Source organism: Macaca thibetana, chromosome 6 (assembly GCF_024542745.1).
Source record: "Macaca thibetana thibetana isolate TM-01 chromosome 6, ASM2454274v1, whole genome shotgun sequence".
NCBI classification, from domain to species: domain Eukaryota; kingdom Metazoa; phylum Chordata; class Mammalia; order Primates; family Cercopithecidae; genus Macaca; species Macaca thibetana.
Genome location: NC_065583.1, coordinates 44947192 through 44973875, shown reverse-complemented (window position 1 = coordinate 44973875; position 26684 = coordinate 44947192). Strand labels below are relative to the sequence as shown.

General features: G+C 43.8%; 1 pseudogene; it reads left to right on the top strand.

Moving 5' to 3' along the window:
• The first annotated feature begins 1793 nt into the window (after positions 1 to 1793).
• LOC126956111 (uncharacterized) lies at positions 1794 to 25866 on the top strand (annotated as a pseudogene).
• Positions 25867 to 26684: the final 818 nt, after the last annotated feature.

The window sequence follows — 26684 nt, the reverse complement described above, 5'->3', positions numbered from 1 at the left end:
AGAAGAGTAGAGATAGAATTTTTGAAGGACAATAATTCTGTTGGCTAAAGATCTCTATGCTATCATTTGTCCATATGCATCAGTTTCTGGGATTTTTGCTTTTGTTTGTTTGCATAATTATAACCCCATTACAAATATACATTCATATCTTGTTTTCTCACTTGACATTAATCAATTTTAAAAATGTAAGTATTTCCCCATGTTTTATGTATTTTCATAACCAACATTTTTAAAAGTAAATGTCATAAGCTGAGAGTGAGGGCTGCAGTTTACTTTGTCACTCCCTTTTATTGGACATTTTCAGTTAAATGAATTGTACCACTCACTTCGCTGCAGGGCCCCTTACTGGGGGGACGAGAGAGCAAAAGATGGGCCATCCGCTCTCCTTCCCTGGCCTTTGTGGAACCCTGGCAATTCACACCTGCCCACAAACTGCACTTTATGGCATTTGTGCCAGAGGAAAACCAGTACATTGAGTCAGACGCTGCTATGGAAAGGCAACACAGACCTTTTTCCCTTGTTCTTTGACTCCTCTGCCTGAGAACACCTCATTAGTACTGCTGATTACATAGACTAATGGAGAAACTGATGGATCTGGCCTAGAAAACATCTGATCCTTCCCCATCAGCTTTCATTTGCTATGGTGTGTTTGGCCATTGTAGGGGCTGCAGTGAGCTTCAATATTAACTAGTGAAATCTCAGGTCACGGAACCTCATTCATCAACCCAATCATGAGTCCCTGACTCAGTAACAGGCAGAAAACTCACAGCTAGGCTTTGGGAAGAGATGATGCTTAGTTCAGGGACATTATGGCTCCCGCTAAACTTCTCCTCGTAGTTGGCAGAGAATCCAGCAAAAACGTTCATTTTCCAAGGAGGAAGCTGAGACTCAGAGAGGCTAAGGAACACATCTCGGGTCTTGTGGGGAGTATATGGCAGAGCCTGCTGGCTGGTCTGACTGCCTGCTTCTGGCCTGTTCCCTACACAAACTGAAATGCTGATACAGGGTGTCTGTGACTCCTCCTGCTTCATTCAAGATGAAACAGAACAGTGACCTCGGTACTCTTACACATTCCCCAACCACCTGCTTTACCTCAAAGACCGTGTCTCTTTAATATCCACATGTTCATTCTGCCTTTTCTTTTTTTTTTCTCCCTCCATTCTTTCTTCCCTCCCTTTCTCTTTTCCTTCCCTCTTTCACAAAGTTTTTGAACACTAGGCCAATGTCAGGCACTCACTCTAGTGGAGACTCAAAGCATCCACTAGCCAGTAGGCAGCTTCACTACCAACATGATAAGAACCATAATGGGGTTGTACGAGCAAAGGGCAGGGCACCAACTCCAGACTTGCAGGGGAAAGGAAAAAGGCTTCCTAGAGAGGGTAACACCTAGATTAAATTCTGAGGACCAAGGTGTGAGTAAGGTGAAGCATGAGGAGGGGAGGGGACCCTTTCCTCCTGGGAGAGGGAACAGCATGTGCAAAGGCCTGTGAGTGAAAAAGCTCATGAGGTATGTGAGGGACTGCCAGGCATTCCATATTTAGGGCCCAAAGAAGGAACAGGGGAGTGTGTTTGGGGGAAGAGGTGAGGAGCACAGCAAGGCAATAAGTAGACCAAGCAGAAAGGCTACAGATCCTAAGTGGCCTTACTCACACCTGGTGATTACTACTTTATCCTGAGGGATGTGGGGAGGGGCACAATTCGGGTGCACCTGGAATGTGTCTGTGGCTGCAGACCAAAGACTAGAATGGAGAGCCTGAAATCTGCATGAGAAAGGGTGGTGGTCTAATCCATGGATGGACTGCAGGGATGGCAAGGAGGCAGAGAATATCTCTGATGGAGTACCCCCTGCATCAGGGCTGCAGAGCTCTAAGGGTATGCCCACGGAGTGCATTCCAGGCTACCCCAAGAGAGTCCCCAAAGCAGAAAATAAGGCTACACAGCTCATACTGCTAAGCTTTAGCCTTCTCCAGCCACTCAGGGTCATTGATTCCCTGGAACAACCAAGCTGGCTTTAATAACACAGGCACCTCAGTGCTTCCCACTGGGTAGAACCCTGCAGCTGATGAGTTCAGCCTCAGAGCATGCAGGCCCCTGACCACTGCACACCTTTGAAGAGGGTTAATTGAATTTTTGCATCTTTAAATATATTATTAGTGACCAAAAAGGGAGGAACACTGTTTTTTTTTTCTCCTCATTATCTAAATAAAACAGATGTTTGTAAAATGCAGTTATTGAAGGATACAGCCAATTTTCTGTTCACCTGAAAATCCCACTGCTACAGAAAAGCTTTGATACAAGTTCATACTTAAGAATTGCATTTTACTGTTAGTTATTTGTATTTCCCCAACCCAGAGGTGATGTCTTGCCTCACAGGTATGAGACAAAGGACAAGGGTCCTTTAGAAAAGTCAAATGGTAAGTCTGAGGTGAGGGGGTGCAGTGTTGGGACATTGTCTCCCTGTAGGGATGGTGTCTCCTGGGCCACTGATCATAAAATTAACCATCACAGTGAGCAGTAGGTGTCTGCTCCAACAAGAGAGAGCTATGGCTCCATGCACTTGGGGAAACTGAGCGGTCATCTGAGCCCTAAAAGGAAGGAAGTCTGTTTTGGTTGAATAACACTGAAGGTGTCTTTAAAGTACAAAGGTAACTAGGAAGAGGGGATCATATTTAGCCATTCCCATTAACTGACATCTCCGTTCTTCCTGTACCTAATTAGGCAGGCACCCAGCTGGGCATTGAGTTGTGGAAACTCGGGAGTGATAAGTTTTCTGGGTAAGAGTTAGATAATTCCTAAGAGTAGAACTTGCCCAAGTGGGGCACTGCTAGGAAGGTCCCAGGCAGCTGGGGGAGGGAGTCAGCAAAAGCAGAAAATCCCTGCAGCAAGGACAGAGTGAGAAGGAGAGCTGATAGGGACCAACTTTGCCTTATTCCATATCGGCTGAATTCTAAAAGCCAACAGCATCCTTTTCTCTGGGCTCCTTTCTGCTCATAGTATCCAGTTTATTACAACCCAAGTTTCATGGACAAAGGGTCTTTTTGGTTTTATCAAAACAAATAATGACCTAAGCCTTTTACAGAAGTAATCTTCCGCTTCAGGAGCTTGGATTTCAATCTTTATGAAATCACTTTCACTTGAGTCATGAGCTAACCCGGGGTTATTTCAGCTATTACCACCCTCCAAAGACAGTAACTTGACATTACCAATTAGTTTTTTTTTTTTAGTCTGCATTTGTTACCAAGGGTCTTAGTGTTATTTCATAGTCACACAGTCCAGCTGGTGTCTGTTCTCTGGATAATCTGGGTATAGTTATGAGGCAGACAGTACAGAAATAACAGGAGGAGGGGAAGAGACCTGCAGTCACTGAGTGGCTCTTTCACATTTTGTATTTAATTCAATCCTCACCACAAGTCTGAGAGGTAGGTTTATTTATCCCTGTTCTCAGCTGAGGAAACTGGTATTCCAAAGCGGGTAATGTAGCCAGAGGAGATGTGGTAGAAAGAACTCTGTGATGAACTTCAATGACCCTGACCTTTTTATAATTTCCTTTTGTTGAATGTGGGAAGAACTTGTGAATAGGATGGGGCATCGCTTTCATGATTTTATCTTGTTATATGGCAAAAGAGTTGTGCAGATGTAGGTAGATTCATAATCAATTGCATTTGAGTTTATCAGAAAAGAAGCTATCCAGGTGGACCTGACCTGATTACCAGAGCCCTTTAAATCTGCATGAAGAGGTCAGAGAAATAGAAAGTACGAGATTTGAAGAATGGGAGGGATTAGACCTGAAAGAGATTCTCCATAGCCGACTTCAAAGTTGAAGGGGCCACATGAGAAGGAATACAGGTGGCCTTAGGAGTTTAGAGCATTCTCAGCTAACAGCCAGCAACAGAGTTAGGCCTACGTCCTACAACAACAAGGAACTCAATTCCGCCAACAACCACATGAATTTAGCCCAGCTGACACTTTGTGTAACTGAGCAAAGGATTCAGCTCAACTGTGCTGGATTTCTGACCTATGGAAACCAGGAGGAAAGAAGGGGTTATTGTTTGAAATTGCTTAGTCTGTGTTAATTGGTTACAAAGCAATATAACATGAATGCAGACAGTGATGAGCTAGAACACAAAACTATCTGGACCCAAAGGCCACGCTCCTCCCACTGTAGTAGTTGCCTCTGCCTTCTACTTCTTCCATCTGGGAAGAGAGATAAGAAGCGTTTACTGGACAATTCCATTCTACAAGTGTTTATTGACAACCATTCTGTGCATAGCCCTGGAGTAAGCAGGGGGTTTACAAAATGATTAAGGCTGGACAACATCCCTTCAAGGGGCTCACTGTCTGGCATGAAAGATAAATAAGAGGCAGATGGTGAGAGCAACGTGTGGGAGCAGACAGTCAGTCGCATGCTGCTAGAACTGAGATGAAGAAAGGCAGTGAAGGAGAGGAGACTTAAAGCCTGGATATGAAGACGAGGAAGGAGGATGCAGTAGGCAAGCTGGGTAGTGCATGTGAGAAAGGGCACCTGCACAGGTAAAATCAGAGACAGAACCCACACAACATATTTAAGCTATGGTATCAGAACTGCTAGGCACACATAAGGCAGGTGGGAAATGGAGCTGGAAACGTTGATTAGACCAGATGGAGGGAGGCCTCTCATGCCATGATATGACAGCTGAGCCATATCATAACTTCTCTGTTCTGCCAGCTCTGCCTGCCCAAAAGCCCCATAAAAATCAAGGTAACTTACTAGACAACACTCTAGAATGTCCTAATATGTAAGACCTCAAATGGCTGCTATTTGGGTTTTTTTTCCATTGACTTTTTCTGCTTCATTTAATCATTGATTCATTTAACAAACATTCCTTGTATAGCTTCTCTTGCTGGGCATGATGCCAGGCCCACGGGGTATAGCAGGGAAGCAAAGGAGGCCCTTTTCCCCCAAGTGGTTGACAGGTTTGGGAAGCTGCATGGACCTGCCTGGGGTTGGAGATGGGAGAGGAGGGGAAGAGTGAGAAAGACTAAGACAATCTTTCCAGAGGGAGGAGAAGAGAATTTGGCTCCTGGGAAGTGAGGATGAAGAGGCCAGAAAATGTCAAAGACTTCCCTTTTCTAAAATATTCTGGAATTCTCTATGCCCAGGCAACCTGTTGTTTCTGATCAGACTTCAGCCGGAAATGTATGCAGGTTACCACAACCAGTTCATAGCTGGCAATGGTGCCCAGCCTGATTGCATGCTCAGGGCTGAATTGCCATGCATTCTTTGCTTTAATTGCATAATGGCTTATTTTGTTCATTAAAATTTGGCAAATGACATCATATGCAACAAAACATTTCAGGAGCATTTTGGAAATAATTGTGTGTTTTTTTTTTTTCCTACAGCAGATATCTCCCCACTCTCAAGGTTAGAGCTTTTCAGCCTATTGTAGAAAAGAATAAAAAATTGGGAGCAGTGGGATTGTTCTGTATCCTGACTACAGTGGTCATTTCATGGGTGTATTTGTCATCTTGGACTGCCATAACAGAATACCATGGACTGTGTGGTTTAAATGACAGAAATTTATTTCTCAACAGTTCTGGAGGCTGGAAGTCCAAGATCAGGGTTCCAGCATGGTCAGGTTCTGGTGAGGGCTCCCTTTCAGGTTATAGACTGCTGACTTCTCAGTGGGTCCTCACAGCTCTTACTTTCTTTCTCTCTCTGGTGTGTCTTCTTACAAGAGCACTAATCCTATCATATCAGGGCACACTTTTAGGACCTCATTTATCCTAATTTCTTCCTTGTAGCCCTGTCTCCAAATACAGTCACAGTCACACGTCACACTAGGGATTAGAGCTTCAGCACATGGATTTTGGGTGGACACAATTCAGTCTATAGCAATAGATATATAAATCTATCAAAACTCATGAATTTGTATGGTTTAAATGAGTGCAGTTTATTATAGATAAAACAGATCTTCATAAAGTTGTTTTAAAAAATAGAATAGGCCAGAAACAGCCAGACCTTGGCCCAGTAGATTTAATACAGTCTTTTAAAAAAGTCAGGTTAGCCCTTACTCCAGAACTGAATGACTATGTCACCTGCTACTCAAGAGAAAATTGCAAAAGAAACCACTCCCTTCCTGAAACCTCTCACCCCACTGGGCTTACACTTGTCCCTCTATGACCAGGCCCCAGAGGACAAAACTGGACACTGCCTCTGTACCTGCTGAGGCCAAACAGATTCATCCTCTTCCCCAGGCAGCTTTGGCTACTGGTACTCCACTTGGCTTTGGGTGCTCTCAGTACCCAAATAGATGACTGGCTTGCCCCTGCTTGTAAGAAGTTAGGTCCATTTTACTTAGTACTTAGTACTTTCCAAAGGGCCCTGGGAGCACCGTGTGGTGGGTGGAAGGTCACAGGTGCCCACTTTTTCAATCAGTGCCCCTGCAGGGCATGCCCTGCTGTACCAGGACTCCTACCAAGTCTGATTCCTTCCCAAGGGGCTTCATGCTCCAACATGTCCTACCCCTACCCCTTTCTTTTTCTTTTTCTTTTCCTTTTTCTTTTTTGAGACAGAGTCTCACTGTGTCGCCAGGCTGGAGTACAGTGGCACAATCTTGGCTCACTGCAACCTCCACCTCCCGGGTTCAAGTGATTCTCCTGCCTCAGCCTCCCAAGTAGCTGGGACTACAGGTGCGTGCCACCATGCCCAGCTAGTTTGTATTTTCAGTAGAGACAGTGTTTCACCATGTTAGCCAGGATGGTCTCGATCTCCTGACCTCGCGATCTGCCCACCTCGGCCTCCCAAAGTGCTGAGATTACAGGCATGAGCCACCATGCCTGGACCCTACCCCTTTCTTGATACCCTCATGAAATGTGCTTATGTCTTAGGCTCTACAGACTCTGTTCTCAAATAATGTACTGGTGACTAATAATGACTTGCAAGCCAGGGTTGCCTTTAAATTTAACAGAAGCATTCTGGAGACAGCGTCTGAATCCCAGGGAATCTTGATGCTTTCAGTCTAACCCCTGCTGAACTATAAGTTTGTCTGGCCTACTATGCCAGGGGGATTTTTCTAAAGCTCCAAATGGATCACATCACTTGGCTCATTATAGTCCTTCATTATTCATTCATTTATTTATTCAAAATGATATATCGAGTTTCTGCTGTTCTTGGCTCTGGGCAAAGTGAAATGAATAAGACATAGTTCTTACCCTCTAGGAAAATACTGTCTGGCAGAGGCAGCTAGACCTGCATTTTATGTAAGCAGACAAATGTCACAAAGAGCTGTACATAGCTTGATGGAAATGATGGGATTTAGGACAGCTAAAGGAGAATGATTTCATTTCTTTCTAGAAGGCAAGAGGACATTGTTTAGGTTCAAAAAACAATATCCCAAAATGAAGGCCACAGACGCAGCCTCAGAAACCTGGTTTTCTCTGACCTTCTCCTGCCCTCTTGTGTCTTAGTACCATTCTCCCTCAAAACTAGTCCTGTAAACTAGAATCCTTCTTCCCCAAAGCAGATCATAGAAACAAGAACCACTTTTCTAAAAATCCATCCATAAAACTTAAATATTCTATGCAAAAACTGGCCATAAAGAAATTATATGACCTACCTTGTTTGACTGCATGTCATTAGAATCCCATTCCAGAGAGAGGCTTGCCCCATACCAAGAAGGGAGGAATGTGTGCCAAGAAGAATCTAGACAGACAGGCCTTGCTGGGTTTACCCAGTCCATTAGGTCAGATCATACCTTCCTGTCTATGTTTCTACATGGCTGTCCATACTTGGTTGAACCTAAGCATAAAAATGGATAATTTCCTCTGTATCTTGGGTCTTCATGGGCTCCTATGTATATACATTAAATAAATTCCTATGCCTTTTCCCCTGTTAATCAGTCTGCCTCATGTCCATGATTTCCAGCAAATCTCCAAAGGGCCAAAGGCCTTGGCCCTTACAGCGTCAAGAAAAGCTTCAAAGAAAAGCTGACCCCTGAGCAAGGTCTCGAAATGAGAGGGTTAAGACATTCCTGGGAGAGGAAGCTACACTGAACAAAGGCATGAAACAACGTGGACATGTTTATTCACATTTTACTCATAAGAAGTCTGAGGCTCCAACAGGTTAAAAGCTTGCCTGTGACCATATTACTTGTGTTGCTAGTAAGAGCTTCTCCTGTGTGCCAGGTATTGTTCTAGGGGTTGGGAATATGGCAGGAAACAAATACAAATTTAAGTGCAGGGATATTTTTATTACTCAACACTGCAATCCCATCTTTTCAGTTTAATAATGCTATAGAGCACACTTACTCTGCTCAAACATTTTAGGGAACACAGAAATGAGTTACACAAAGCTGTCCTCAAATGATATATGTAATATAGTAATATCCCTGTAGTTAAATTGAAATTTGTTTCCTGCCATATTCCCAAATGATTTTGTGGTCCTTTCAGTTTTATAATGTTATCTTAAAAATAATCACTGTTTTATTTTGTTTTGTTCATTTTATTTTCCTGATGACAAAGTGCCAACATTACAAGAAAACCAAAGTCTTATTGACCTGGTACTTAGCGCTTGACCAATGCTTTGATTTATATATTTTTGTTTTTTGTTTTGTTTTGTTTTTCGAGATGGAGTCTCACTGTGTCGCCAAGCTGGAGTGCAATGGCACAATCTCGGCTCACTGCAACCTCCGCCTCCTGGGTTCAAGCTATCTTCCTGCCTCGACCTCCCAAGTAGCTGGGACTACGGGCATGAGTCACCACACCTAGCTAAATTTTTATATTTTTAGTAGAGGTGGGGTTTTACCATGTTGGCCAGCATGGTCTTGATCTCTTGATCTCATGATCTGCCTGCCTCGGCCTCCCAAAGTGCTGGGATTACAGGCTCGAGCCACCATGCCTGGCCTGATTTATATATTCTTATGAGCAAAATTATGTGAGCTCTGGCCCAAAGGCAATTGGGGGCTGTTTTATTTGTACTCAGACTGTGTAACATGAATTGTCATCCTGAGAGAGGGGGGCAATCTTTGCGTTTAAGCTGTTGGGGTTGCTATGTAGGTTTCTTGTGCTAATTCCTTGAGGGGGTTCCCAAACCCATAAATGAGAATTCATACTCAATCTACTTTTATGCCAAGAATCTTTTCATGTGGGTGCCTGAACATCTACCTCTGGCTGTTAGAGGGAAAAGCAGTGATGAGATCCAGTTAGATGATGTCAACCTCCCCCTCATGATACGTCTGTGTTAAATGAAGGTGAACTATGTCATCTCAACTCAAGTGTTTACATCCCCTTAGGCCCCCCTGACCTGAGCTGGTGGTATTCAGTGATGTCCTGAACTATGGGACCAGAGACATGAGCATCCCCTCCTTTGGGCAGGAAGGCAGGCAGGAAACTGGGAATGACTCTTGAAGCCCACCAAGAGATTCCATTCCTACCCCACTCCCCAAGTAACCAATGCCACCTCTAGAATCCCTACCTGGAATTTTAGGTCCCAAATTCCAAAAGTAGTCTGTGTTTAAAATTTGGGGCATTAATAACAGGCCCTTTTGGATTTGTATCATGGCCAAGGAATCTAGAAACACATTCTACTTATGATCCTTCCACTTTCCCTACGAGTCCCCAAGAGAAATCAGATGCAAGTCAAGTATAAAAGACAGACACACTTCAGTGTTAGTTGGGCCTTTGAACCTAAACCCCAATATAGAGAGTATCAGTGGGATAGACTGTGCCACAAGTAGCACTCCTTTTTCCCACATTAGTTGAGCCCACTCTCCAACCCTGGGCCTATGGCAGATGCCATAATCAATTGCAGTACTCTACTATTGATCCCAGACAGAGCCTCAGACCCTTTTTCAATACAGAGTTTTAAGAAGCTACTCCTTTTTAATAGGATAAGTACTGTACAAATATAAAGCCTATAAGCTATTTTTTGGCCCACGAGAGAATGAACACTTGCTTGGTTCTGTCCTTGTCTTGCTGCTTCCTGCAGGATTCTCCTGCTATTCTAGGCTTGACTGCATACCCATAGATTTCAAGCTATTAAGAAAGATGTCACATACTTGGATTTGGGTCACTAAAGCTCTGCCATATAGTTCCTCTCCTTCCTTCCTCTTTTCTTAATCCTTATCAGCCAAGTGATGGGAAGGCATTGTGTTTGCTTGATCTTTGTCCATTTGCTTTTTTTCTAACTCTGATTAGAGTCATGCCCTTCTACTTGGGTTATCGTTTGTTGGTCTTCTCCCCACCAGTTCGTACCCTCTAACGATTTTCAAAAAAATCAAATTTTTAAAAGTTTAAACAAAGACTAATTGAAACCTTCTCTTTCAACATTAAAAGAGAATCTAATGTGTCAAGTATGCTGGCACCTTTGACTTCAATGTCTCTTAATTCGTAACTGAAAATGCACCTACTGTCTCAGGGATATTTTATGTTCCACCATCTCATGATGTCTCTGGGATGCATGTTAAATGATATTCCTCTCACTGAAGCCTCAAACCTTTCTACCTCCTTTAGAAAACTACCTTTCTCCACTTCACCCTTATTGCTCCTTGGCTTCCCAGGTTGGGCCCAAATATCCCTCTACTTTCCTTTTATTAAATATTATTACTATTTTTAGAGAAAGAAAGAATCTTACTCTGTCACTCAGCCTGGAGTGCAGTGGCACAGTCGTAGCACAATGTAACCTTGAACTCCTGGGTTCAATTAATCCTTCTACCTGAGTTCCCTGAGTAGCTGGGACTACGAGTGTGCACCACCATGCCCAGCTAATCCTCTTCTGTCCTTGAAGGAAGTCACAAAAGATGCCAGTGAAGAGGCAAAAGTGGCCATTACTGTTAAGCCCAAAGGCTCTTAGGAATTGACTTCTGCTTCACCAGGGGTGTCCAATATTTTGGCTTCCCTGGGCCACATTAGAAGAAGAATTGTCTTTAGCCATACATAAAGTACACTAGCACTAATGAAAGCTGATGAGCAAAAAAAAAAAAAAAAAAAAAAAAAAAAAGGTTTGCGTTGGGCCACATTCAAAGCTGTCCTGGGTCTTATCCACGGGCCACGGATTGGACAAGCTTGCTTAGAGGAAGGAATTCAAACCAGGATTTCACTCTAACTCTGTTGCTTTCACTCTGAGGGAGGTATTAATCTGATGGGTTGGATTTCAGGGCCTCATTTTCCAGTGATTGGGAAGCCTTCAGGACATAAACGAGCCTTGTGGATAGGCAGACTATGATTTTGATTCCATCCCTCCTGCAGCTGGTGGATGTCTTTCTTACATAATGATAAGGTTTGAAACTTAAATTGGGTGCTGGGAAAGTGGGAGGTAGGGAACAGGCAGACTGTTCTGATAGCCTCTTTTGTCTAAAGCCACTTAGGCTCAACTAAGTCATCACAAATGGTCATGGACAATAGATGTCCCCAATGCCCCTTATCAGGACTCTTAAAATGACTCTTAAAGCTCTAATTCTCTAATCTTGCCTCTGATCTGTCCTGTATCCCAAACCATAGTGACTGTATGAAATGCAAAAATCTGATATGTCTACTCTTAGAAAGGCAAAACACATTCAGCGCTCTGGGACAAGGATCAGAGAAGTGGTCTTGCTTAGGAAAGACAGGCCCCTGCATCCCCATAAGCCATGACTTACTATAGAATTCATGTTCTTATATAGAGCCACACACACCTCAGCCTGTCCAGTGGGTGCTGTGATGGTAAGCAGAAAAAGGAAAAGGAACTAGAAAATGATTAAATAAGAAATTGAAAATCTAAGAGTTTGGTGAAACAGGTAGCCTTGTAAGATGCTGTTTTCTGAACCATCAGTGTCTATCTGGTCTCCCCCCAAGCTGAGGATTCTGGGTCTATTTTTGGACAGGATAGCAGGGGTATGGGCCCCAGGGTGGCAGGCTGGTCTGTTCCCATTTTTAGGCGAGGCCAAAAGCACAGCTTGGAGGGTTCATCATGCCCCATCTCTCCTTCCAGGATCCTGGGCCTGATTAAGAAGCAACTCAGATGTAACCCGGTGGGAAGGAGTCTCTGTTCCTTAGCAGTTCAATTGGAAGCAGTCATGGCCAGCTGTCAGCACTGAAGCAGGAGAAGCCAAAATCAGGGGGAGGCCAGAGCAGGTGTGGGGGGAGTGGGATCGAAGGTCAGATGCAGGAGTGTGAAATGAGGCCAAGCAGGGGCCGAGAGGATGGAGGGGCCTAGAGTCTGAGGCTAAGCCAACTCTGCAGGAAACATCTAATCTGAGCAGTGTGTGAAAATTGGAGTTTGGGGTCAGATCCAAGGGCAAGCAGAACTTGTTTGGAAGATGGGGCCAGGTTTCAGGACAGAGACTTGGTTGGGAGAAAAAAATCACTTCTAGGGGATAGAAGGCCAGAGCATCACCAGAGAGGCTAAGCTTATCGTGGTTCTCCCCTTTCTTCTAAAAATTTTTACCTCTTCTGGTCTTAAAAGTGCAGTCACCCAAAACTAGTGTCTGTTGTAGGGGGAGATGCTGTTTAGTATTAAATAATCAAAAGACATCGGCAATGTGTGGGAAACCCAGGAGAGGACCACATCTCAGATGAGGAGCCCCCTGCATTCATTACCTTGTGGTGCAGCACTGAGTGGCATAAGCAGGCTGTTTCAACCCTTCTTTGGGTGTAAGGCATATGCATTAACAAGTGTCTTTCATTTCAAGAACATTCTACATTTTCTGTGATGAACTTCGAAATAATTGTTCATCCTGAGGCATCATAAAACCAAATTTGAAAACCACCAGCATGACCAGTATCCAGGTAGCTTTGAGAATAAAAAGAGCAGGAGTGGTTCCTGTGCAGCCTCTGTCCTTCCTTCTATCCTCTGCAAGGGCTTATGAGCTCCTCTTCTGGACCAGGATGGCCTTCCCCCTTGGAACATACACTTGGAGATGAGCTTCTCAAAACTCTCTGGCATTCTCTTTCCAAGCTCCCTACTCTCCAAAAGATACATAGGGCTGACCGACATTTTATACTCAGTTTGTAGGTTAAAACCAAAAGCCACAAAATTAGCCTGGTGCAGTGGCTCACACCTGCAATTCCAGCACTTCGGGAGGCCGAGGCAGGAGGATTGCTCAAGGCCAGGAGTTTGAGACCAGCCTGGCCAACATGGGGAAACCCCATCTCTACTAAAAATACAAAAAATTAGCCAGGTATGACCCTGGGTGCTTGTAATCCCACCTACTTTGGAGGCTGAGGCAGGAGAATCGCTTGAACCCAGGAGGCAGAGGTAGCAGTGAGCCGAGATTACACCACTGCACTCCAGCCTGGGTGACAGAGCAAGACTCTTCCTCAAAATAAATAAATAAATAACAGCCACAAAATGGGCTTATTTAGGGTCAAAACAGTCTTCAGAAAAACAAGCTACTCATCATTTGCATGACTCAAGAATGCCAGATAGTTAAGCCGATTGTTTACTTTATGATTATTCCCCTCTGTGATGCCGCTTTGCCTAGCATTCCTTTCATACAATTCTCCAGCTTTAAAATGTTATGTGATTAACAGGAAAAAGAGGTAGGCAGTCTGGCTTCCCACTGAGAGATGTGACTCACCCTCATAACATTAATGGCCTTAATGTGTAATGCCCTATGCCTGAACTTGAATATCTGTGGAAGGGATTCTCTTATCACTCAGTGTTTGCAGCCTATGCTCGGAACCATCAGAGGATCATATCGGAAATCTCCCAGTCTCTGATGTGAGTCTGGTGAAGGTATTCAAACACGAATACCCTCTCTTCGTTTCATACAAACATTTTACCTCTCTGAATTATCCTTTCTTAGCCATGTGATAATCATCACCTGCAAGGGACACCATGAAGTGAGGCCCAAGTGCCACCCAGCCTTACTTTGCTTCTGGTTCTCTGCAAGGGCCCTCAAATGCTTGTTGAGTGTAACCTCTCTTCAGGGCAGCACTAACCTCCTCGGAGCAGCCACTTGCAACCCCACAGCAGTCATTCATTGCTGGGAGGCAACAGCTACACAGTGGTGAGCAGTCTTTGGTAACAGAATGACTCAGAATCAAATCCACCCCTCACAGGTGAAAGATGTGTGCCTTTAGGTACAACATCTGTGTCACTGAATCTGTTGATGTGTTAGAAAGATAAAATGACTAATAGAAAGAATGCCCCAACTGTAAAAATGAAAATCATAAATGTGCTTAAGGATAGCTTCAAGGATAAAATAGATAGGGCCCGTGTCAGGTGCAATCTCTGAACTTCCTCCTATCCTCTACAAGGAGTTACCGAGGACTGCAGTGTGCCAGAAGCCGCATTCACTGCTAAGGATAGAGTAATCAACAAGAACAACTGGTCTTTTATCCCAAAGAGCACATATTGGGAGACAAGCATCTCAAAAATTACTCTGCCCTGGCACATGGTAGGCCCTCAGACACAGATGGTTATTGTTCACTGAGTTATTCTCCATCCGGAAGACATATTATGTTCTTGTAGTTTGTGGAAATGCACTGTTTTTGTTACACTTCTCTAACCCTGGCTTGGTGTTCCACAGCTAAGGTGAGAGCAAGAACGGTTTTTCTTTTCTCTGTCATTAATACAATGTTCCCAGTAAGAGTTCAATAAAATGTTCGTTATGTAACTAACCACTGTTAGCAAAATTCAACTTCCAGAAGAGATTTTTCAGAACAGCACACAGTGTCAAGAGTGGCATGTGGAAAATCACCTCTTACACTTTAAGCTTTGGGTAGAGGCAGAAAAGAAAAATGAGTAATGATCCCTGCCCTTCCATAGTCAGCTGGGTAAGGCAGGGTGGAATCAAACAGAATAATCTTAGCAAACTCATGTAAGAAGGCCATCACCAGTGGTGAGTGAACAGAGGGGAATGCACATGCTAAGAGAAGTCTAACTTTGCCAGATCTCACTAAGATTTTATGTGTACTTTTCCCATTTTACTACTATGAGAAACAACCCAATGAGGGTGTGTAAGGAAAAAAGGAAAGAAACCCACAAAATGTAATTGTTATGTGCATGGCATAATGTAGGTGATTTTAACAGCAGGTAGAAATAAGCTCCTTCAGTAAATTAATTCAATTGTAGCGGCAAAGCATCCTGAAACCATAGAGGCTGCTCCTGGCAAACCCTCAGTTCCTTGGCAGCAGTGCTTAAACACAACTTTATGTTTTAAAATAGGAGAACCTCCTTTCCAGGAGAATGAGCCAGGAAAATCAAATTAAACAGCAACTTCTCAAATCATTTCAAGTTCAAGAAAATGCTGATCAAGTGGACCAAATAAAATGAGTTGTTTCTAAAATAAGAAAGGTGGGTGTCTCTAAGAGTGGAAGTTGGTTTTAAGACCTTTCCTGGTAATAGAAATCTCTTTTATCTCTCAGGTCACATATTTCCACCAAGCCCCTCCTCACCACCAAACAAATACAACAAAACCACCTCAGAATCATCCCACTGTTTGACCGTCAGCAATGTGATCTTCAGGAAAATCTGCAGACCCAACTTGGAGAAACTTCACATGGTTTCTAGCCTAAAGGTGATTTTGTTTTTTGGTGAATCTTACCAATGTAGACATACACATCACAGGATTTATTTCAGATTGAAGCTGGATCTTTTTCTCTGATTCAAGTTCTGAAATTTAAAGGTTGTTGAGGAGAGAAAATACCCCGAAACAGTTTCTCACAGTTCATTCAGTTCATCAAAATTGAATTTTAGGTTATTGAAAATTATTTTCCTCCCCATTTTGGAATAATAATTGTCCCTATGAACATTAGGGCAACATTGCTCATGGAGTTTGGAACACTGGTTACTAAGGCAAGAAAACCAGTTGGTATGTCTTAGAAATATTTTCAACCCCATAAGTTAAAATTTAAAAGGCTCTATGGCTAAAACAGAGTTAACCAGAACATTCAGTTTGGAAAAACATTATAATCGCTGATATTTTTGGTTACTCAACATTTTGTTTTATTTTGCATTAGAATGAAAGGTTAATCATTCACTACTTGATGAGATGCTGCCTGGCATAATAGTGTGGGCTGGATAAAAAGCAACTTGCCTTGTTTGTATTTTGCTGTAAAGTAGCCTGGTGGCTCAGGGAAATTACTTAACCTCTTGGAGGTTCAGAATGCTCAACTGGATTAAGATATCAAATTGGAGACTTTATAAGACTCTATAGTTCTAAGTGCCTTCCATGTGCTTCCAAGTCATTTACCAGGTACTACAGGTGAAGCTAGAGACATTGGCCCTGAGTTATCTTCAAGAAGGTCAACTGTGAACATCTCAATCTCTTCCTGAAAACTGTCAATCATTTCCCAACACCTACTGAACAAAATTCTGTGGATACCATCGAAAGCTTCCTACTAATGAGGATAAAGGAAAAGAAAAAAAGGAATTGTCTCTGCCCCCAGGTGAGAAATGAAATCACTTTCACCATTGTACTTTCTACCACAGTAATTGTTGCTAAGCAAGTAGCTCGACAGAGTGATGTGAGGTTTTAAACAGACATGACAGCCCCTTTCTAGCAACCTCCAGATTCAAGGTCAGTGAGGATTACCTGGACTCTGGGATTCTGGGTATTAGAGGCTGTGGTTACTCAGCAGTTGTTTACCAAGTTCATTGCCCTCTCTTTCCAGAAACACAAGTAGACTAAGTTTCCTGGCCTTCCTTGCAGGTAGTTGTTACTTTGTCATGGCATTCTGTCCTACAGAATATGGGTGGATGATATCTTTTCCAGACCTACCCCATGAAAACCTCTCACCTAATTCTCAATTCCCTGTTGCCACCCATCTGCCAGCTGAATTGAAGATGGCAGCCGGGGTTCCTGAATGACTGTCTTCCACCACAGACTACACTCTGCAAGAGTAAAGAATTAACTTATTTTGTGTTCAACTGCAGAAAATCTGGGTGGTTTTTTTTGTCACAGCAACTAAATTAGCCACATATAGAAATGTCTGCCTATATACAAAAAAAAAAAAAGGTATTTGCACTATTGATTTCTTCAATGGGAGCTTTTAAGCTTTCACCTAATTAAGTCAATAAACCATCCACTATGGTTCTGATCCAGTTCCTGGGGTCTTAATGAATGCTGAACAAATCACTGGATAAAGAAAAAGTAGACAATTAAGTAAATCGTTGATTAAATAAATAAACAGGCCTGTCAGGGGTAGGTGCTCCAGAGTGGGATAAGATGACAAAAACATCTTCTTCCCTGGGTCTTTCTATATCTGGAACAACTGAGCACAACCACTGATTTATTCCGTAGAAAGTGAGACATAAATTGTAATGCAGGCCTTGGACTCTGAGACAGTTAACAAGAGGCTCACGGAGAGGTTGGCTGACCCACAGCTACTGCCCGGAGACTGGGTAGTAGGAAGGCCAATAGAGGGAGATAAATGAAGTGCCATCTAATTAAGAAACACAGCAATGGCTCATCCTAGAGCTGAGAAGGAAAGAGAGGCTGCTTCTACCAGGTTCTCTGTCCTGCAACATAAGGTATGTCTAATTATAATTTCCAAACAATTAAGAGTGTGACTATGTGTTAAAGATTATTAATTTAATAATGAGGGAGTTGGTAAAATGGTAAAACTGGTTCAAAGAGCATTTTTAAAAATAAGGGACTCTTACATAATCCAGGAAAGAAGGCATCTTGAAATAAATTTGCTGTTAGACAGAAAATTGGAATATCATACAGGACAATAAAATATAACTTTTAGGATTATCTACTTTAACAGAGCGAAATCTACGTTACATGTAACTTGATTGTATCTAATCCCTTAAAAGCAGATATATCCCCATGTATCAGTAATCTTTGAATAAGCCTGTGAAATAATATTCCAATATGACATTGAAAGGACATGGTGCTCACTTTTCTGCCTTATTTCTAAGTTTAAAAAGATTTTTTCCTAGCAGTCCCCCTATTTTGATCATAAATAATCTGCAAAGATTATTCTCTATCACAGAAAAACTGATGGTCTTGAGAGGAGGTGTCAGCTGGGCTTCCTGGGTCGAGCAGGGGCCCAGAAAGCTGTGAATCTCACTCATTCTCTGCATCAGGACTTACTTCGGTCCTGGATGAATAATACTGAAGATATATGCTAAAAATATTCCTAACATCAAAATTTGTGCATGTGTTTTCTTCCCCAAGAAAGCTACAAACAGCGAAAATTTTGTTGTAAGCTTCCCTATGTCCTCTCTCTCTCCCTCTCTCCCTTCCCACTTCCCTGAAATTAAAAGCAACGTTAAAAGCCCATTTTTCTGAGACCAGCAGACCTTATCTATGCTCCCAATTCCAATTCCTTGTAAACACAATTTGTAAAATCCTGTGAGATCCTGTCTCCTTTGCCATGCTGCTGCAAGGTCATAAAGTAGATAAAACTCAAGTTGCAATTCCAGTTTTCCTCAAGATCTGAGCATGTTAATTGTCTTTGTTTCTTGCTCTGATAACATCTTCCCATGGTCTCACGTATTTCCCTCCTTAAAGAGTTTAAAAGATGATCAAAAAATCTAACACTGGCTACCTTCCAGTGATAAAAAAATCTAACACTAGACCCCTTCCACGCTGCGGAAGCTTTGTACTGTCACTCTGCTCAATAAAGCCTACAGCTTTTTTACTCTTGGTCCAATCCGTGTCTGTCTCTCACTGCGGGCTGCCACCACACCAAATCTTTGGCGTGGCTAAGGCAAGAACCTTTGGCGTTACAGTCTCATAATGTTTTAGCTTGATTATTTACAAAAGTGAAACAAGAGGTATTAATTAACCATATAAGCCTCCATGAGCATATGGTACTAAGCAACTACTAAGGCCAGATAATTTAACTTCTGTCTGGAAATTTCATTAAGGAATCTCAGGTAGAGCTTTTTAAAAGACTCAGTTGTTCTATCTTCCAGCCTGTGGCTAAAAACCAGGCCCAAGAAACTCCACCACATTTCACATGCAGAACCTCTATATTTTTGTCATTCAGTTTTAAAACTGTGTTGAGCTAATTAAGAAGTATGCATAAAAGAACTTGTTATTGCTAGCATCCTGTTAAACATTAGAAGATCTCAAAGGATGTCAGGTGTAAAATTTACAAGAGATAAACAACCCCATTAAAAAGTAGACAAGGGACATGAACAAACACTTTTCAAAAGAAGACATGCGTGTGGCCAACAAGCATGTAACAAAAAGCTTAATATTAGTGATCATTAGAGAAATGCAAATTAAAACCACAATGAGGTATTATCTCACACCAGCCACAATGGCTATTATTAAAAAGTCAAAAAATAATGGATGCTGGTGAGGCTGTGGAGAAAAGGGAACGCTTATATACTGTTGGTGAGAGTGTAAATTTGTTCAACCATTGTGGAAAGCAGCATGGTGATTTCTCAAAGAGCTAAAAGCAGAACTAGCATTCAACCCAGCAATTCCATTACCGGGTATATACCCAGAGGAATATAACGCATTCTACCATAAAGACGCATGCATGCGAATGCTCATTGCGACACTATTCACAATGGCAAAGATATGGAATCATCCTAAATCCATCAATGACAGATGGATAAAGCAAATGTGATACATATACACCATGGAATACTATGCAGCCATAAAAATAAGATCATTGTCAGGCCTCTGAGCCCAAGCTAAGCCATCATATCCCCTGTGACCTGCACGTACACATCTAGATGGCCTGAAGTAACTGAAGAATCATAAAAGAAGTGAAAATGTCCTGTTTCTGCCTTAACTGATGACATTACCTTGTGAAATTCCTTCTCCTGGCTCAGAAGCTCCCCCACTGAACACCTTGTGACCCCTGCCTCTGCCTGCCAGAGAACTACCTGCTTTGACTATAATTTTCCTCTGCCTACCCAAATCTTATAAAACAGCCCCACCCCTATCTCCCTTCGCTGACCCTCTTTTCGGACTCAGCCCGCCTGCACCCAGGTAAAATAGACAGGCTTGTTGCTCACCCAAAGCCTGTTTCGTGATGTCTTCACATGGACACGAGTGAAATTTGGTGCTGTGACTTGGATCGGGGGACCCTTGGGAGATCAATCCCCTGTCTTCCTGCTCTTTGCTCTGTGAGAAAGATCGACTTACGACCTCGGGTCCTCAGACCAACCAGCCCAAGGAACATCTCACCAATTTTAAATCGGGTAAGCGGCCTCTTTTTACTCTCTTCTCCAACCTCTCTCACTATCTCTCAACCTCTTTCTCCTTTCAATCTTGGTGCTATCTTTCAATCTCTCCCTTCTCTTAATTTCAGTTCTTTTCCTTTTCTGGTAGAGACAGGAGACGCATTTTATCTGTGAACCTAAAACTCTGGCGCCGGTCACAGACTCAGGAAGACAGTCTTCCCTTGATGTTCAACACGTGGGGATGACTGCTTGATTATTCACCCAGGTTTCAGAGGTGTCTGACCACGCGGGGATGCCTGCCTTGGTCCTTCACCCTTAGTGGCAAGTACTGCTTTTCTGGGGGGCAAGAGCGCCCCGACCCCTTCTCTCCATCTCTCTACCCCTTTTCTGCTTTTTTGGGGGGCAAGCACCCCACACCTCTTCTCTCCGTGTCTCTACTCTCTCTTTTCTCTGGGCTTGCCTCCTTCACTATGGGCAACCTTCTACCCTCCATTCCTCCCTCTTCTCCCTTAGCCTGTGTTCTCAAAAACTTAAAACCTCTTCAACTCACACCTGACCTAAAACCTAAATGCCTTATTTTCTTCTGCAACACTGCTTGGCCCCAATACAAACTTGACAATGGCTCTAAATGGCCAGAAAACAGCACTTTCGATTTCTCCATCCTACAAGACCTAGATAATTTTTGTCAAAAATGGGCAAATGGTCTGAAGTGCCTTACATCCAGGCATTTTTCACACTTCCTTCCCTCCCTAGTCTCTGTCCCCAATGTGATTCCTCCCAAATCCTCCTTCTTTCCCTCCCACCTGTCCCCTCAGTCCCAACCCCAAGTGTTGCTGAGTCTTTTCAATCTTCCTTTTCTACAGACCCATCTGACCTTCTCATTGCCAGGCCGAGCCAGGTCCCAATTCTTCCTCAGCCTCCACTCCTCCACCCTATAATCCTTCTATCACCTCCCCTCCTCACACCCGGTCCGGCTTACAGTTTGGTTCCGTGACTAGCTCTCCTCCACCTGCCCAACAATTTCCTCTTAGAGAGGTGGCTGGAGCTGCAGGCATAGTCAGGATACATGTGCCTTTTTCTCTGTCAGACCTTTCTCAGATCAGTTAGCGTTTAGGCTCTTTCTCCTCAGACCCCACTAAATATATACAGGAATTCAGATATCTAAGTCTGTCCTACAATTTAACCTGGAGTGACTTAAATGTCATCCTAACTTCTACCCTCTCCCCAGATGAACAGAAAAGAGTTTTTTCTCTAGCCCAATCTCATGCTGACAACTGCCGGCTTCATAAGCCAGACCTCCAGGAAGGCATTAGAGCAGTTCCCCGAGAGGATCCCCAATGGAACTATCAGGCAGATTCCCCAGGTATAGCTAGGCGAGATTACATGATTTCCTGCCTAGCTGAAGGGCTTAAAAAGGCAGCTTACAAAGCTGGTAATTATGACAAACTTAAAGAAACTACCCAAGGTAAAGACGAAAACCCAGCCCAGTTCATGGCTCATTTGAGAGCAACCCTGAGATGCAAAGGATCAGAAGGCCGTCTCATCCTAAATATGCATTTTATCACCTAGTCAGCTCCTGACATTAGAAAAAAACCTCAAAAATTAGAATCTGGCCCTCAAACCCCACAACAGGAATTAATCAACATCTCCTTCAAGGTGTACAATAATAGAGAGGAGGCAGCCAGATGGCAACGCATTTCTGAGTTACAATTACTTGCCTCTGCTGTGAGGCAAAACCCAGCCACACATCCAGCACACAAGAACTTCAAAATGCCTAAGTTACACATGCCTAAGCTGCAGCAGTCAAGCATTCCTACAAGACTTCCTCCATCAGGATCTTGCTTCAAGTGCCAGAAATCTGGCCACTGGGCCATGGAATGCCTGCAGCCTGGGATTCCTTCCAAGCCGTGTCCCATCTGTGCAGGGACCCATTGGAAATCAGACTGCCCAGCTCACCTGGCAGCCACTCCTAGGGCCCTTAAAGCTCTAGCCCAAGGCTGTCTGACTGACTCCTTCCCAGATCAGCTTGGCTTAGTGGCTGAAGACTGATGCTGCCTGATTGCCTCGGACGTCCCCTGGACCATCATGGACACCGAGCTTCAGGTAACTCTCACAGTGGAGGGTAAGTCCATTCCCTGATTAATCGATACAGGGGCTACCCACTCCACATTACCTTCTTTTCAAGGGCCTGTTTCCCTTGACCCTGTCACTGTTGTGGGTATTGATGGCCAAGCTTCAAAACCCCTTAAAACTCCCCACTCTGGTGCCAATTTGGACAACATTCTTTTATGCACTCTTTTTTAGTTATCCCCGCCTGCCCAGTTCCCTTATAAGGCTGAGACATTTTAACCAAATTATCTGCTTCCCTGACTATTCCTGGGCTATAGCCACTCCTCTTTGCTGCCCTTCTTCCCAACCCAAAGCCTCCTTTGTGTCTTCCTCTCATATGCCCCCACCTTAACCCACAAATATGGGACACCTCCACTCCCTCTCTGGCAACCGATCACATGCCCATTACCATCCCATTAAAACCTAATCACCCTTACCCCACTCAACGCCAATATCCCATCCCACAGCACGCTTGAAAAGGATTAAAGCCTGTTATCACTCACCTGTTACAGCATGGCCTTTTAAAGCCTATGAACGCTCCTTACAATTCCCCAATTTTCCCTGTCCAAAAACCAGACAAGTCTTACAGGTTAGTTCAGGATTTGCGCCTTGTCAACCAAATTGTTTTGCCTATCCACCCTGTAGTGCCCAACCCATACACTCTTTTGTCCTCAATACCTTCCTCCACAACTCACTGTTCCGTTCTTGATCTCAAAGATGCTCTTTTCACTATTCCCCGGCACCTCTCATCCCAGCCTCCCTTTGCTTTTACCTGCACTGACCCTAACACCCATCAGTCCCAGCAGTTTACCTGGGCTGCGCTGCCGCAAGGTTTCAGGGACAGACCTCATTACTTCCTCCAAGCTCTTTCCCATGACTTACTTTCTTTCCACCCCTCCGCTTCTCACCTTATTCAATATATTGATGACCTTCTTCTTTGTAGCCCCTCCTTTGAATCTGCTCAACAAGACACCCTCCTGCTCCTTCAACATTTATTCTCCAAATGATATTGGGTATCCCCCTCCAAAGCTCAAATTTCTTCTCCATCTGTTACCTACCTCGGCATAATTCTTCATAAAAACACACGTGCTGTCCCTGCCGATCATGTCCGACTGACCTCTCAAACCCCAACACCTTCTACAAAACAACAACTCCTTTCCTTCCTAGGCATGGTTGGATACTTTCACCTTTGGATACCTGGTTTTGCCATCCTAACAAAATCATTATATAAACTCACCAAAGGAAACCTAGCTGACCCCATAGATCCTAAATCCTTTCCCCACTCCTCTTTCCATTCCTTGAAGACAGCTTTAGAGACTGCCCCCACACTAGCTCTCCCTGACTCATCCCAACCCTTTTCATTACTCACAGCTGAAGTGCAGGACTGTGCAGTCGGAATTCTTACACAAGGACCGGGACCACACCCTGTAGCCTTTTTGTCCAAACAACTTCACCTTACTGTTTTAGGCTGGCCATCATGTCTCCATGCAGTGGCTGCTGCCACCCTAATACTTTTAGAGGCCCTCAAAATCAGAAACTATGCTCAACTCACTCTCTACAGCTCTCATAATTTTTAAAATCTATTTTCTTCCTCACATCTGATGCATATACTTTCTGCTCCCTGGCTTCTTCAGCTATACTCACTCTTTGTTGAGTCTCCCACACTTACCATTGTTCCTGGCCCGGACTTCAATCCGGCCTCCCACAGTATTCCAGATACCACACCTGACCCTCATGACTGTATGTCTCTGATCCACCTGACATTCACCCCATTTCCCCATATTTCCTTCTTTCCTGTTCCTCACCCTGATCACATTTGGTTTATTGATGGCAGTTCCAGCAGGCCTAATCGCCACTCACCAGCAAAGGCAGGCTATGCTATAGTATCTTCCACATCTATCAGTGAGGCTACCAGTCTGCCCACCTCCACTACCTCTCAGCAAGCTGAACTCATTGCCTTATCTCGGGCACTTACTCTTGCAAAGGGATTACGTGTCAATATTTATGTTGACTCTAAATATGCCTTCCATATCCTGTACCACCATGCTGTTACATGGGCAGAAAGAGGTTTCCTCACCACACAAGTGTCCTCTATCATTAATACCTCTTTAATAAATACTCTTCTCAAGGCTGCTTTACTTCCAAAGGAAGCTGGAGTCATTCACTGCAAGGGGCCTCAAAAGGCATCAGATCCCATTGCTCTAGGCAATGCTTATGCTGATAAGGTGGCTAAAGAAGCAGCTAGCATTCCAACTTCTATCCCTCATGGCCAATTTTTCTCCTTCTTATAGGTCACTCCCACCTACTCCCCTGCTGAAACTTCCACCTATCAATCTCTTCCCACACAAGGGAAATAATTCTTAGACCAAGGAAAATATCTCCTTCCAGCCTCACAGGCTCATTCTCTTCTGTCTTCATTTCATAACCTCTTTCATGTGGGTTATAAGCCACTAGCCCATCTCTTAGAACCTCTCATTTCCTTTCCATCATGGAAATCTATCCTCAAGGAAATCACTTCTCAGTGTTCCATCTGCTATTCTACCACCCCTCAGGGATTGTTCAGGCCCCCTCCCTCTCCTACACATCAAGCTCGGGGATTTGCCCCTGCCCAGGACTGGCAAATTGACTTTACTCACATGCTCTGAGTCAGGAAACTAAAATATCTCTTGGTCTGGGTAGACACTTTCACTGGATGGGTAGAGACCTTTCCCACAGGGTCTGAGAAAGCCACCGTGGTCATTTCTTCCCTTCTGTCAGACATAATTCCTTTCCACCTCTATACAGTCTGATACTGGACCGGGCTTTACTAATGAAATCACCCAAGCAGTTTCTCAGGCTCTTGGTATTCAATGGAACCTTCATATCCCTTACGGTCCTCAATCTTCATCAAAGGCAGAATGGACTAATGGTCTTTTAAAGACACACCACACCAAGCTCAGCCTCTAACTTAAAAAGGACTGGACAGTACTTTTACCTCTTGCCCTTCTCAGAATTAGAGCCTGTCCTCGAGATACTACAGAGTACAGTCCATTTGAACTTTTATATGGATGCACTTTCTTGCTCAGCCCCAACCTCATCCCAGACACCAGCCCTCTAGGCAACTTATCTTCCAGTCCTCCAGCAGGCTAGACAGGAAATTCACCAGGCTGCTAATCTTCTCTTGCCTACTGTAGATTCCCAGTCATATGAAGACATCCCAGCTGAACGATCAGTTCTTGTTAAGAATCTGACCCCTCAAACTCTATAACCTCAATGGACCGGACCCTACTTAGTCATCTATAGTACCCCAACTGCCGTCCACCTGCAGGATCCTCCCCACTGGGTTCACTGTTCCAGGATAAAGCTGTGTCTGTCAGACAGCCATCCTAATCCCTCCTCTTTCTCCTGGAAGTCGAAAGTACTCTCCCCTACTTCCCTTAAACTCACTCGCATTTCTGAAGAACAGTAATAATCCTTATTAGCCTAATACACCCCTTCATTCTATTAGGTCTGTTCGTCTTTACCCTACTTTTTGCAACAGGGCTTTATGAAGTCACCCCCACTACTTGGACTGAGCCCTAAAAACTAGTCATCCCTACTGCCTTCTGTCTAGTCATACTCCTATTCACCATTTTCAACTACTCATAAATACCCTATTCTTGTTTATACTGCTGGTTTACACTGTTTCTCCAAGCCATCACAGCCGATATCTCTTGGTGCTATCCCCAAACCACCACTCTTAACTCACTCTTAGAGTGGATAGATGATCTTTGCTGGCAGGGAACCCTCCAATACTTTCACCCTGATGAAGTTCTATTCTTTACTTTTTTTTTTTTTTTTTTTTTTTTTTTTTTTGAGACGGAGTCTCGCTCTGTCACCCAGGCTGGAGTGCAGTGGCCGGACCTCAGCTCACTGCAAGCTCTGCCTCCCGGGTTTATGCCATTCTCCTGCCTCAGCCTCTCGAGTAGCTGGGACTACAGGCGCCCGCCACCTCGCCCGGCTAGTTTTTTGTATTTTTAGTAGAGACGGGGTTTCACCATGTTAGCCAGGATGGTCTCAATCTCCTGACCTCGTGATCCGCCCGTCTTGGCCTCCCAAAGTGCTGGGATTACAGGCTGGGAGCCACCGCGCCCGGCTATTCTTTACTTTTATACTCACTCTTACTTTCATTCCCATTCTTATGCCACCCTCTACCCCTCCCCAGCTATCTCCAACACACTATCAATCTTATTCACTCTCTCCTAGCCATTTCTAATCCCTCCTTAGCAAACAATTGCTGGCTTTGCATTTCCCTTTCTTCCAGCGCCTACACAGCTGTCCCCACCTTACATACAGACTGGGCAACATCTCCTGTCTCCCTACACCTCTGAACTTCCTTTAACAGCCCTCACCTTTACCCTCCTGAAGAACTCATTTACTTTCTAGACAGGTCCAGCAAGACCTCCCCAGACATTTCACACCAGCAAGCTGCCTCCCTCCTCCTCACTTACTTAAAAAACCTTTCTCCTTATATCAACTCTACTCCCCTGATATTTGGACCCCT